Source organism: Ursus arctos, unplaced genomic scaffold (genome assembly GCF_023065955.2).
Source record: "Ursus arctos isolate Adak ecotype North America unplaced genomic scaffold, UrsArc2.0 scaffold_18, whole genome shotgun sequence".
NCBI classification, from domain to species: domain Eukaryota; kingdom Metazoa; phylum Chordata; class Mammalia; order Carnivora; family Ursidae; genus Ursus; species Ursus arctos.
This window is the reverse complement of record NW_026622852.1, coordinates 27,387,096-27,400,183: the sequence shown is the minus strand read 5'-3', so window position 1 is coordinate 27,400,183 and position 13,088 is coordinate 27,387,096. Positions and strand designations below refer to the sequence as shown.

The following is a 13,088-nucleotide window of genomic DNA, read 5'->3' as shown; positions in this document are numbered from 1 at the left end:
TCGATCCCGGAACACCGGGATCACGCCCTGAGCCGAAGGCAGACGCCTAACGACTCCGCTACCCAGGTGCCCCTGGAGGATTATGGTTTTAAGAAATAAACCTCATCTGGGCGCCTGGGTGGCTCAGTGGGTTAAGCATCCAACTCTTGATCTCAGCTCAGGTCTTGATCTCAGGGTTGTGAGTTCAAGCCCCGTGTTGGGCTCCACCCTAGGCATGAAGCCTCCTTAAAAAGAAAGAAAGAAAGACAGAAAGCTCCTCTTGCCACTTCCGGGTGGTTTGGTGAAGCCTCCCAGAGGACAGTAAACTTAGCCCCATGGGACCCAGACTCACCAAGGTGTTTGTGTCTGGACCAGTTGTCAGGCTTAGGCAGCCTCAGTTCCCTGGGTTTATAGTAAGGAGGTGGTGCTGTGGTCACCCAAGGCCCTTCCTGCCCTGCCCTGGCCCCCTCATTGCCAGGCCATGAATCATACAGAGGTTGCCCCAAATCTCCAATCCATATAGTGAGGAGAGGTGACAGCCATTCCAGCTCCATGACACACAGTCAGGGGACAGATGCCAACTCCCTCCCAGTGTTTTCTGCAAATGGAGACACCCATTTGCTGTCTACAGCAGGAGTTGGCAAACTCAGGCCTGTGGGTTAAATCCTGCCAGGTATCTATTTTCGTATGGCTTGAGAGCTAAGAATGATTTTTACATTTCAAAATGGTTGGAAACAATCAAAAAAGAATAATATTTTGTGACACATGAATATTATATAAAATTACAGTGTCTATAAATAAAGTTTTATTGGAACACATTCGAGTTCTTTCGTTTACCCATTGTCTGTGGCACTTTGGTGCTACAATGGTGGAGTAGTTGTGACAGAGACTACGTGGCTTTAAAGGCTAAAATGTTTACTATCTGCCTCCTAACAGAAAAAGTTTGTCAGCTCCTTCCTGATCTACAGTACTTTTCTGTGGGAGTTACAAGGGAAATCTTCTTTTTCTTTTTTAAAAGATTTTATTTATTTATTTGAAAGAGAGAGAGTGAGTGTGAGAGAGAGCATGAGCAGGGGGAAGGGGAGAAGCAGATCCCCCACTGAGCACGGAGCCGGGAGCCCAACATGGGACTCAATCCCAGGACCCTGGGACCTCAGCCGAAGGCAGACACTTTACCTGCCTAGCCACTCAGGATCCCCAAAGGGAATTTTCTTTTAACAGACTAGACGGGATTTCCCAATTGTTTGTTGTAATGAGATTTGGATATAATTCACTTAATAAACACCTAAGCACTTTCTTGGTTAGGTCACTAAATAAACAGAGATAAATCAGATCTAGTCCCTACCCTGAAGACAGGCAGGTGTGTATGTATGTAAATTGCAGTATAGAGGGATTAGCTCCACAGCGTATATTTTTTACAAGATACTTGGAAGCATAAAGGAAGGAGTGACTAACTCTGCCTGGGGAAATCAAGGAGGGCTTCTGAGAGGAAGCGTTGAGGGAGCATCATTCTTGCTTTCAGCTGAACAGACTGTGTATTATGTAAGTCAAGGGCACACCCCCTACCATTACACAGTATAAACCTGAGTGGGTCTTGAAGGACTCTTGATTGAAAGTGAGAGATATTTAACTCACTCAAGCCTATCAAGGAATTCAGTGGCTCCTGAAAGGTAGAAGTCTGGGTGCAACCAGGCAAGACTTAATGTGGGGGTTCAAGCAGTGCTGTAGGGCCCTGTCTCTCCCAATCTCTTGGAGGAACCCTCCTTTGTCCCAGGGACTATAGAACAATCCCAGAAAAGTATTCTGATTGGCTGCTTGAGGTCACATGCCCACTCCTAAACCAATCACTGTGCTGAGGGCAGGACAGAGTGATCCTTGAGACTGTCTACCTCAGAGGGCCAGGGTTGGAGGATGGAGCCATCATGATTGACAGTGTCCCAGAGTTGGGGAGGAGTGGTCTTCTCAAGGAAACTTGCAAACAAAATCACACATCCAGCACAAAGAATCAGAAAGACCTCTTCCAGAAGACCAGACAGGAGAAGTCTGTAACAAGGACATGGCCAGTTCTATCCCCAGGGCCTCTGCAATGCACGAGACAATCACCAGCAGTGACCCTTGAGATGTACCACTGACAGCCCTGCCCATTCCAGCTCATGAGGACTGGTGACCTCCGAACACAGCTGGGGAAGAGAAAGAAGGCACTCCTTTCCGCACCTTCTCTGGGCTGTTAGAGCTCGGGGGTGCTTGAGTCCACTTATTTGATCCATGGAGCCCCTTCCTTCCTTCCTTCCTTCCTTCCTTCCTTCCTTCCTTCCTTCCTTCCTTTTTTTTTCTTTTTCTTTCTTTCTTTCTTTCTTTCTTTCTTTCTTTCTTTCTTTCTTTCTTTCTTTCTTTCTTTCAGGATTTTATTTCACTATTAGAGAGCGCACATGAGACGGGGGAGGGGCAGAGGGAGAAGCAGACTCCCTGCTGAGCAGGGAGCCCTACACAGGACTTGATCCCAGGACCCTGGGATCATGACCTGAGCCAAAGACAGCCACTTAACTGACTAAGCCACCCAGGTGCCCTCAAGGAGCACTTTAAAATGACAAAACAAGCCACTGACTTGGAGAAACTATTTGCAAAAGACACATCTGATAAAGGACTTGTACCCAAAATATACAAAGCACTCTGTAAACTCAGCAATAAGAAAACAATCCAATGAAAAAATGGCCCAAAGACCTTAACAGACACCTCACCAAAGAGACACAGATGGCAAATAAGCACATGAAAAGACGCTCCACACCATATGTCATCAGGGAGATACAGATTCCAACAACGAGACACCACTACACACCCATTAAAATGGCCAAAATCTGGAACACGGACAACAACAAACGCTGGCGACGATGTGGAGCAGCAGGAACCCCCCACGCTGCTGGCGGGAGCGCAACATGGTGCAGCCACTTGGGAAGACGGGTTGGCGGTTTCTTACAAAACCAAACATACCCTTACCATGCAGTCCTGCATTCGAGCTCCTTGGTATCCGCCGAGAGGAGTTGAGAACTTGCGTCCACACGAAAAGCTGCACACGGATGTTTGTAGAGGCTTTATTCATAATTGCTCAAACCTGAAAGCAACCCAGATGTCCTCAAAGAGGTGAATGGATAAGTAAACTGTGGCACATGCAGATAATGCAATGTTGTTCAGCACTAAAAAGACATGAGCTCTCAAGCCGTGAAAAGACATGGAGGAAACTTTGATGCATATCAGTAAGTGAAGGAAGCCAGTCTGAAAGGCTACAGACTGTACGATTCCAATAATATGACATCTGGCAAAGGCGAAACTATGGAGACAGTGGAAAGATGAGTGGTTGTGGGGGTGGGGGGCAGGGAGGGATGAATAGGCAGAGCACAGAGGACTTTGAAGGGAATGAAGATAGTCTGTATGAGCTATAATGGTAGATGCATGTCAGTACACATTTGTCCAAACCCAGAGAATGGGCAACACCAAGAGCGAGCCGTGGTGTGCACTAGGGACTCTGGGTGATACTGACGTGTCAGCGCAGGTCCATCCTTGGTTGAGTGAACCATTCTGGTGCAGGGTGTTGATGCTGAGGGAGGCTGTGCATTGGTTGGAAAGGGGGTATACGGGAATTCTCTGTACGTCCTCTCAATTTTGCTAAGTTGAATCTAAAACTGAAATGAATCTAAAACTGCTCTAAGAAAATAAAGTCTTTAAAAATGATAACAAGAGCTCATGAGTGAGAATGCGCCCACCTTTCTTTTCAAAGCTCCTCTGCTCAGCCGCAAACCACAGGAATTAAATTTTATAGTGCATTTTACAGACAACGAACATGCAGCAAGGTCACAAATACATGTTGAGATTACAAGACAAGACACTGAACAGAGACCAGCCAGCGTCGGCAGCCCCGTGATGGCTGCCTGGCCTGGATACGCACATCTAACATCACCCTCACACCCGCCAGCTGGCGCCTCTCTTGCTGCCCCCTCTGCTCCGTACACACCGTTTCTTAAAGGTGGGTCACTGTAGGGCAGGAAGAATGATACAGGTGTGCTTTCTGTGTCTCTTGTGTATTTAAAAGTACGTGTAAGAAGGATGTCACGGATACGTTTTTGGCTTTTTGACCTGAGCGGCATTGTCTGCCAAACGCTGTTCTTGTCCAATACCCGCCCCCCGCCAACCATTTAGTCCAACCCTCTAGCTTTATAGATGGGGAAGCAAGGCCCAGAGATGGAAAGGGACTCTTGCAAATGGTTTCAACAGCCAGTACGTTTTCTGAGAATAGACACATTTGAATTTGGTCAGATGAAGAACATAGGAAGGTCTGCAGGTGGTGTTGCTTGTATGGGGCCCGGGGAAGACTTTGGCTCCATCTTCTCATTTAACCTTGGGTTTTTTGGGTTTTTTTAATTAAATTTTTTTTAGTAATCTCTACACTCAACGTGGGGCTTGAAGTCACAAGCCTGAGATCAAGAGTCACATGTTCTTCCAATTGAGCCAGCCAGGCACCCCATAAGTTTGGATTTTTTGATTAAGGGTGGGAAACATCGCTTTTCTTTACCTCAGAGATTAAGGCTGTAACATATTGATCGCTTAGGTGTTATTAGAAAAATGTTAAACAAATTAAATATGGTACATCCCTATGTAATGGTACATCTATGAAAAACTCTACTGCTGTCAAACATGGCAGCTATGAAAATGAGGAACATGGTAGCTTGATGGCAATCATTGACACTGCAGTTACTGGCCTCGTTATATCCATGTCCTTGACCCTGAAATTTGCAGTCCCTCTCACTCTGACTCTGGATGCTCACAAGACCTCCTTTGACCAACAGAATGTGATGGCGGGTAAATTCCAGGGTGCAGTCACCCTTGCTGCCCAGGCAATAGATGGCCAGCCATCAGACATGTGAGTGAGGCTATCTGAGTCCAACCAGCTGAGACACCAGCTGGGCACAGGTGCATCAACACCCCCCCAATCAAGACTAAGCCTGTTCAGACCAGTAGAACGGCCCATTTTACCCAGAGACTCAAGAGCAATAGTAAATCTTGTTTTAATCATGAATTTTGAGTTGGGTTGTTATCCAGAAATAGCTGAAGGGTACAGCGGTATTACTGAGAGGGGACAGGGAAGCACATGGAAAAAGCAGGATAAAAATGTGCATGAAATATGATCTCTACCATGTGATATGCAGATAAGATACATAGCAGTATGGAGTACCTGGGTGGCTCAGTCAGTTAAGCGTCTACCTTCAACTCAGGTCATGATCCCGGAGTCCTGGGATTGAGCCCCGCATCCAGGCTCCCTGCTCAGCAGAGAGTCTGCTTCTCCCTCTGCCCTTCACCCCACTCGTGTTCTCTCTCTCTCTCACTCTCTCTCAAATAAATAAACTCTTAGAAAAAAAAGTAGCCCATGCCCATCCACACTTACAGAAAATTCTAAATGGAAATACATCCAGCATCTCGGGGTGGTATTAAGGGATGTATGGGGGTAATTTTATTTTTCCTCTTTTCTCTTTTCCAAATTTCCTGTGATGGTCTTACGTTACTTTTATAAAAATGCCTTTTCATAAAATAAAGTGCAGATTGGTCTCACTCAAGGTTTTCATGTTGGAGGTGGCAATGGGCCCATCAACTGTTTTTTTTGGAAGATTTGACCAAATCATTCGTGCCATCACCAGAACAAGCCCCTATTGTGGCCAAAGACTGCTATTGACACAAAGTAGAAAAAAAAAAAAATCCTTTCTTCACACTTTGATGCCACAAATGAGCAAAGCCCAAACAACTGTCTTCCCTGCTCCACAGTACTGGGGCACCAATGAACGTAATTTGTTTTCTCATTTGTATTTGCCCTGAACCATTTGCTGGCCTGGCTGAGGGATGCTGAGTCTCCCACCCCACCCTCCTCTGCATATGCACATCCTCCATATATTACAGGCTCAGCCCTAGTCCTGCATCCTCCAGGGAGCAGCTCTGGTCTCCTCAGCTAGAGAAGACCCTCCATTCTGAGCTTCCGGAACACTTCCTTGGACCACACAAGTCTCCTTCCCACTATGTAGTATTCACATCCACATTCATCTCTTTGTCCAAACTTTGAGCTCAGTGAGGGCAGGGTCACCGTATGACCCTGTTGATTTTGGTTCTCCCACTCCAGGGGCTGCAAGGCCAGGAATAAAGGAAAAATTGTACACAGAGAGAAATTTGGAACTGATCATTCTAACGCTCTTGGTTTATAAATGGGGAAAGTGAGGACAAGAGTCAGGGTGTGCCTCGTCCACACATGGCGGCAAAGACAGAACTTAAACTCACATCTCTTGAGCTGTGTCCAGTATTCCTCCTACTGGGCACTCAGCCTCCAGCAAGGTCGTGGACCAGGGCAGGGACATTCAGGGTGCAGAGATGAAGGAGGCGCTCCCTCCCAGGGCAGAGTCTGCATTCCCAACAGCCTGCAGAGCGCGTTCCCCTCTTGCCCCACCCTGGGCCCCAGACTCCTGTGGTCTGAGCGCCTGAATGAATGCTCTGTATTTCAGTCCACAGCCCTGGGCCTGGACTGGCTTCACTATTTGCAGTAGAAAGACCATCACAGCACCTTTCCCATGGGCATTGAAAGCACAGCAGGTGAGACTACACATGGGTTTGACATTTAGGGCAGCTGCCTTGGAAGGTGTCCTTGGAGGAGCTACGGTCGCTACCTCGTCACCACTGAATTATACTTTTGTTTTATTCTATTTCATTTGTGATTGTTGCTCTTGACGATGCTATAACTCCCCCCACCACACACACACTATCCTGCTGGGGTGGGCTGAATGAGATGAAAATGTGTCAGGACAGTGAAATCAGGAATCTTCCAGAAGGATGAAGAGATAGCCTTAGTCCCTTCAAATACCAAAGTTAGATATTTTAAAGATTTTTGAGTATTGGAGGAACTTTCAGTCTCATCTAGTAAAATGACAGAGCAGAGTAAAATTTAAATTTTGAGTTAATGTTACCTCTTCAGGGTCCCTGGCTGGCTCAGTCAGAAGAGCATGTGACTCTTGATCTCCAGGTCACGAGTTCAAGCCCCACACTGGGTCTAAAACAAACAACAAACAAACTTAAATCTATGTTAGTTCTTCAAACGGGTAAAATGTCTTCAGAATTTTTTAGGAGGGTACATTTGTACCTCTGTTCACAGATCATTTTCTTTGTTAGCAAGGATGATGCACTTAGGAGACTCAGGAAAGCAGGGAGAGAGGTCAGGGGTGATTTGGTCAGGGTCATGCCCTAGAGCAGAGGGGAGTAAGTCCCCAAGGGAGGCACCTTGTCCAGGGCCACACCGAGGTCTCAGACTCCCAGGCCAGGGGCAGAGAGCAGAGCCTGTGGGCAAGGAGACACTAGTTCCTGGCATTATCCACAGTTGCCATTGGGTATCTGCCCTGTGCCAGGCACCATTCCAGGCACCGGGATGCAGCCATGAATGAGCTGAGACCCGGCCTGGTGGACTTATTTGCTGGAGGACAGTGGTGAGCTTGGTGAAGGAAGTTGAGCAGGTTGAGGTGACAGGGTCCAGGTGGAGGCCCATCATTCCAGGTCGTCAGCAAAGGTCTCCCTGAGAAGGTGCTGTTTGAGCAGAGACCTGGATGGTGGGAATGAGGTGGGCTCTGAGGTGGGAGGAGGGCAGATAAGAGGCTCGCGTGGCTGGAGGGGAGTGAGGGAGAGGAAGTCTGGAGGTGATAGGGAGAGAAGCAGCTAGAAGGTGGGGTGGGCTAAGTCGGGACTGAATTTCATTCCAAGTGCTATGGCCAGCTCATTCCCAACTCTGAGACTGCTTCTCCCCTCAACAGGGTGGCCTGGAGTCTCCCAAATGGGAGTGCTTCTCAAGAGAATGTGCTTCTGTGCAGGAGCCAGTTCGAGGGGGGCCCTGGGACTATGCGTGTGGGGAGAGCCAATCTTGGGGGTATGGGAACTCGGGGAGACCTGCCCAGAGCAGAGAGAGCCCAGCGGGGCCAACCAGGGCACAGCGGGCAGATGAAAGACATGTGACCTTGGAGAGAAAGCGAGAGCCAGTGCAGGAAGTCTTGGGGAGGCAGAGTCCAGCACAACCTGAAAGAGTTTTCTCATGGTCAGAGCTATTCAACAAACATGGGGCAGCTGTAGTGGGAAACTGTGGGGTTTTCTCAAAAACATAGAATTCCCATATGATCCAGCAATCCCATGCCAGGTATATAACACAAAGAATCAAAAACAGGAACTCAAAGAGATATTGCACATTCATAGCAGCATTATTCAGCTACAATAGCTGGATAGCTAGAAGGTGGGGGCAACCCAACTGTCTGAGTACAAATGAATGGATAAACAAAATATGCTATAATAGAATATTATCCAGCCTTCAAAAGGAAGGAAAATCCAACATATGTTCTGTCATGACTGAACCTTGAAAACATTATGCTAAGTAAAATCAGCCAGGCACAAAACGGCAAATATAGTACGAAGACTCTGGAGTAGTCAAATTAATGAAGACAGAAAGTCAATGGTTGTTGCCAGGGGCTGGGGGAGGGGGAAATGGGACGGAAGATAAAAATGTTCTGGAGATGGATGGGGGTAATAGTTGCACAACAGTGTGAATGTGATTAATGCCACTGAACTGCACACTTATGGATGGTTAAAACGGTATGTTTGATGTTGTGTTCACTCACCACAATAAAAACAAAAAGGTTGTTGCACAGTGACTTGGGCTGACTTGGGAAGTAGCGGTCTGTCCATTAGTGGAGATGTGCAAGAGAGGCTGGGCAGCTTCTCGATGCTGGGGAGTAAGGGCAAGGCCAAGGGAGCAAAGCGGTGAGGTCATCCTGTGCTTTGGGTCAGGGTGGGAAATAACACTGTGGCTGAAGTGTTTTGAGCTCTTACCATGTGCCAGCCCTGAGCTTAGGCTTTCCGTGTATTTCCTCGTTCTCCCCTGGGACCATGAAGCAAGGTCAGTACTGCCACCTGCCCTGATCCCCTCCAGGCTGGGCATGTGTTCTGCCCTTCAGGATGGCCTCAGCTGCAGAGACTCACCCAGCCCAAGGCTACACCCCTCCCCAGAGTGACTGACTTATGTGAGGTGCCAGAGGCCTGGCCAGCTCAGCTCCCTGAAACTGGGGACACTTTGACAGTCTGCTTTCAGCTCAGGGGCCCCCAGGTTGTTAAGCCTGTCTGGCAGCTTGGCTTTCCCTCTGTCCACGCCAGCTTCCTCCCCTCCTTTCTTCAGCTGTTGATCCTGGGGACCTCCTGGTTGCTGAACTCCAGTGAAGGTCTGCTTTAAGGACCCCACCTGCAAGGTTTGTCAGGGCCAGTCAGCTGGATGCCAGGGGCCTGGGCCGGTTCAGAGTGGGAGAGAAGGAAGCTTACTAACTCTCAGGAGGGTACATCAGCACCCAGCCTGCCTGAGGACCCAGGCTTTAGAGACTGGGGGTCCTCAAGGCAGCTTGGCCTACTGTGCCTCATGCCTCTGTTATCCCCAGGCCCCTGGCATCATAGCAGAACCACAGTACAAATGACAGGAGCTAAATTCTAATAGCCAGACTGGCCTGTTAATGGCCTCTTATACATTTAAATTGGGCGTGATCCCTTTGGGTACTGTAATTTTATTCATGGAGATTGTGCCATCTCATTTGAATATGGAAAACTGTACTTAAGAGATAGGGTGGCTCTGGTAGTTTCTTCTTTCCGTCCTCCAGCCTGGCTTTGCCACCCTGGGCCTGGCCAAGGACAAACGCTATGACTCTGCCAACTCAGCTCTTTTTGTCTCCACTGAATAGAGAAGAGAATGGGGGTGCTGAAGTCAGTGGAAGCTGACAGAAATCAGACCACAGTCTGAATTCTACTCAGGGCGACTCTGAGCCGTGGTTTCCTCATCTGTAAGTGATGAGAACACTTAGTTCCTAGGGTGGTAGGAGAGCTACGCACCGGTGAATACACAAAAGCACCCCGCATGGAGCCTTGCTTCCACATCCTGGGCCATCCAACAGCAGGCCTGACGGAGCTCTGAGGAGCACCAGCCATGGCTGGAAAGGCAGGGGGGCAGCTGGGCCTCCTCCTGGACACACTGGGGGACTTCAGCTCTGCTGCTCAGCCTCTAAGGCTGTCCCAGGGTGGGAGGGGTTTGCTCGAACATTCCATGCGGGCATCTCAACCCACTGCTTCTGCGACCACCCCAGCCGGGGAGCAGGGCCTCTCTGCTCTCAGATCCCACAGCTCACGGGGCTACTAGGCTCCCGCCTCCAGGCCAAGCCCCGGCTGAGGGGCTGAGAGGCCGAGGGGCCAGGGACAAGGCCCCTTCTCAGAAGCTGCACCAGCCTCTTGCTTCCCTTCCATCCCTCTTCCTTCTCCAGCTTGGGGGAACTTTCCTAGTTTTAGGAGCTGGGGGAAGGTGGAGACAAGCTGGCTCTTTCTGAGCAGTAGCCTTCAGATCTAGTGCTGATGGCAAACAGCTGATGTCTGGGGCTCCAGACTTCCAGGCTTTTCGGGTGGGTGGCAAATTTCATACACCGAGAGCTTTGCGTTTCGAATCATAAAACACAAAAATGTATTTTTGTAACGTCAACATACAAAATGTTGTTGGTTTTTGGTTTGATTTTGGTTTGGTTTTGGTTTGGTTTTGGTTTGGTTGTCGAGTTTCTTGTGTCGCCTGCTCCTGAAGCATCAAGTATTTAAAGTACTGGGAGCAAAAACGCACATCGGTTTTTTGTTTGGTCCACCTCGATCCTCCCTTTTTTTAACTGTAAGAAACAAGGCGAAGATGGGCAGGAAGGTACTTTTTCTTTTTTTTCCCCTAAGAATGGGATTATATGCATTGTGATTTTACTTTTCACTTAGCAACATATATCAAATACCTTTCCATGTAAATAAATACTACCGAATAAATCAATCACATCGGTTGATATATCAAAAACATTATCCACCCCTCTATCCCCACCCAGTGCAAACACTGATCTTCTTCTTCGGGGCTGAGTGTTGTGCAAGAAGTCAACCCCACACATGCTGATATGGCTTCTTTGTCTTTTTCCCAAATTGTTCCCCAGGCCCCTGGAGGTACCCTGGGGAAGACACTGGGGGACAAGTGACCAGTGGGAGCCCAAGAGGTCTGCTGTCACCTGCCCAGAGCTGGAACTCTGATCCCTCTCAGCTTGGGGAAGAGGTTTCTGGGCTGTGCGTTTCATTGTTGTTTCTTGGTAAATCTAATCAAGTCCAGTATGATTACCAGTGTATGGATTTAAAGGGGTGTCTTCCTGAAGCTTTCTTAACACACAAGTATAAATGCACCCTCCTTTAGACTTGTAATGAAAATGGAGCACCAGGGAGAAGGAAAAGGCATTGGTGGGAGATGTCCCCAGTAGCTCCATCTGTGAGTGGACGGTTTACCCAGAAGCGTTTGAAACATCGGGCATCAGGAGGCATGGGGGGAGGTCTAGCTGGGCTGTGCTGTCTGGCTACTTTGAACTCGACTTGAATGCCTGACTGGGCAGTGACTGAGGTCAGCAGTAGACACCACTCAGGAGGACCCGAGGCACATCTGTCCTGGGGAGACAGAGAGCTTCCTACGAGGGGTGATGTGGCAAAGGGGCTGTGGGTGAGGGAGTGAGCGCTCTGTTGCAGCAAGTGTGGGAGCATTTGCCTGACGACAGCACCTCGGGATGTTTCTCATATGGTCTTTTAAGACAGAGCGCTCCCACTCCAGAAAGCCCCTGGCTGGGAGCTATCTGCTCCTGAACACATGAGCAGGCTTCCACAAGCTGCTCCTGAATGAGGCTTCGGAACTCAGCCGGAGCATCTTCTATCTGACAGGGGTGAACCCCCACCTCAGCAGCACACAGTGTACCCAGAAAGTGGGGGCTGGCTGCTGGACAGAGTCCCCTATAAAAACCTGGCTTTAGAGGGAGGTAGCTCTGGATGACTGACAGAATCACAAACAGCCTCTGAGCTGAAGCAGTCCTATAACCTAACCTCACTGCTCCTTGTACAGAGAGGGATCTGAAGGCCCAGAGCTGGGGTGACTTGCCCAGGGCACACAGTCAGATCAGAACGCAGCTCTCCTGGTTCTGGCCTGGGCCCTCCTCTGTACCAGCTGTCTTTTCTTTTCTTTTTTTTTTTTTTTTTAAAGATTTTATTTATTTATTTGACAGAGATAGAGACAGCCAGCGAGAGAGGGAACACAAGCAGGGGGAGTGGGAGAGGAAGAAGCAGGCTCATAGCAGAGGAGCCTGATGTGGGGCTCGATCCCATAACGCCGGGATCACGCCCTGAGCCGAAGGCAGACGCCTAACCGCTGTGCCACCCAGGCGCCCCCCAGCTGCCTTTTCTAACACCTGGCAGCTGTCAGGAGGTACCCCCTTGTTAGTTCAAAGTGGAGGAGAGGAGATGCAGGATGGGGGGGGGGTCAGAGGACAGAACAGGCCACCGGTCTCACTTGGCCCTCAGGTCAGAGGTGACCCATGAGGGGCTTGGCTGGGGCATCCCTCCACCCGCGTGAGGAGGACGCCAACAGGCCTCCTCCTGTCACTGCCTCCTCATTTCTTGGATGGGATAAACTGTTTGGCCTTTGGACAAGATTATTTTTCCATGAAACAGGATTGTTATCACTTAATTGAAAATAATTATCCAATGCAAATTGAGTTCAATTCGTCTAGTTGGAAAATAAAGAAGTGAATATTTTGGGCAGTTTCACTGCTGTAAAGCAAGTATCTTAAGTAAATGAAAGTAATGAGAATAGACTTCTGTCTCTGCAGGAAGCCCTGGGAAGTCAGCAGGGGCTTTCTTGAGTGGCCCCCATGGCCGGGAAGTCTGGTTCAATCCGTTGTCCAAATCAGGGCTTGTCCTAATGGATCTGTAAAGGAGGGGATGTTCCCCCAGAGCCAGAGGCCATGGGGGCGCTGAGGGTGGCAGGGATGCAAGTCACCCTGCTCAGTAGCTCAGCACCCCAGGGGCTCATCCTGACAGACACAGACCCTGGTCTCCTTGGGAAACAAGGAGAAAGAAGGAGTCAGAGATGTAAGTCTAATGTAGGAGGTCACTTCCTGTCCTCCTCCTCTTCCTGTGCTCTCCATCCCAGGCCCAGCGCCTTCAAACCTGAGTCCTCTAACACTCTG

General features: G+C 49.0%; 1 long non-coding RNA gene across 1 annotated transcript in view; it reads right to left on the bottom strand.

Annotated features, from left to right (window-relative positions):
* Positions 1-13,088, bottom strand: part of LOC130544034 (uncharacterized) — a 42,251-nt gene that overhangs the window by 14,074 nt on the left and 15,089 nt on the right. Inside the window, exon 3 of the long non-coding RNA XR_008959907.1 lies at positions 6,972-7,054. This is a non-coding gene — a long non-coding RNA (uncharacterized LOC130544034). The remainder of the gene's footprint in view (positions 1-6,971; positions 7,055-13,088) is intronic.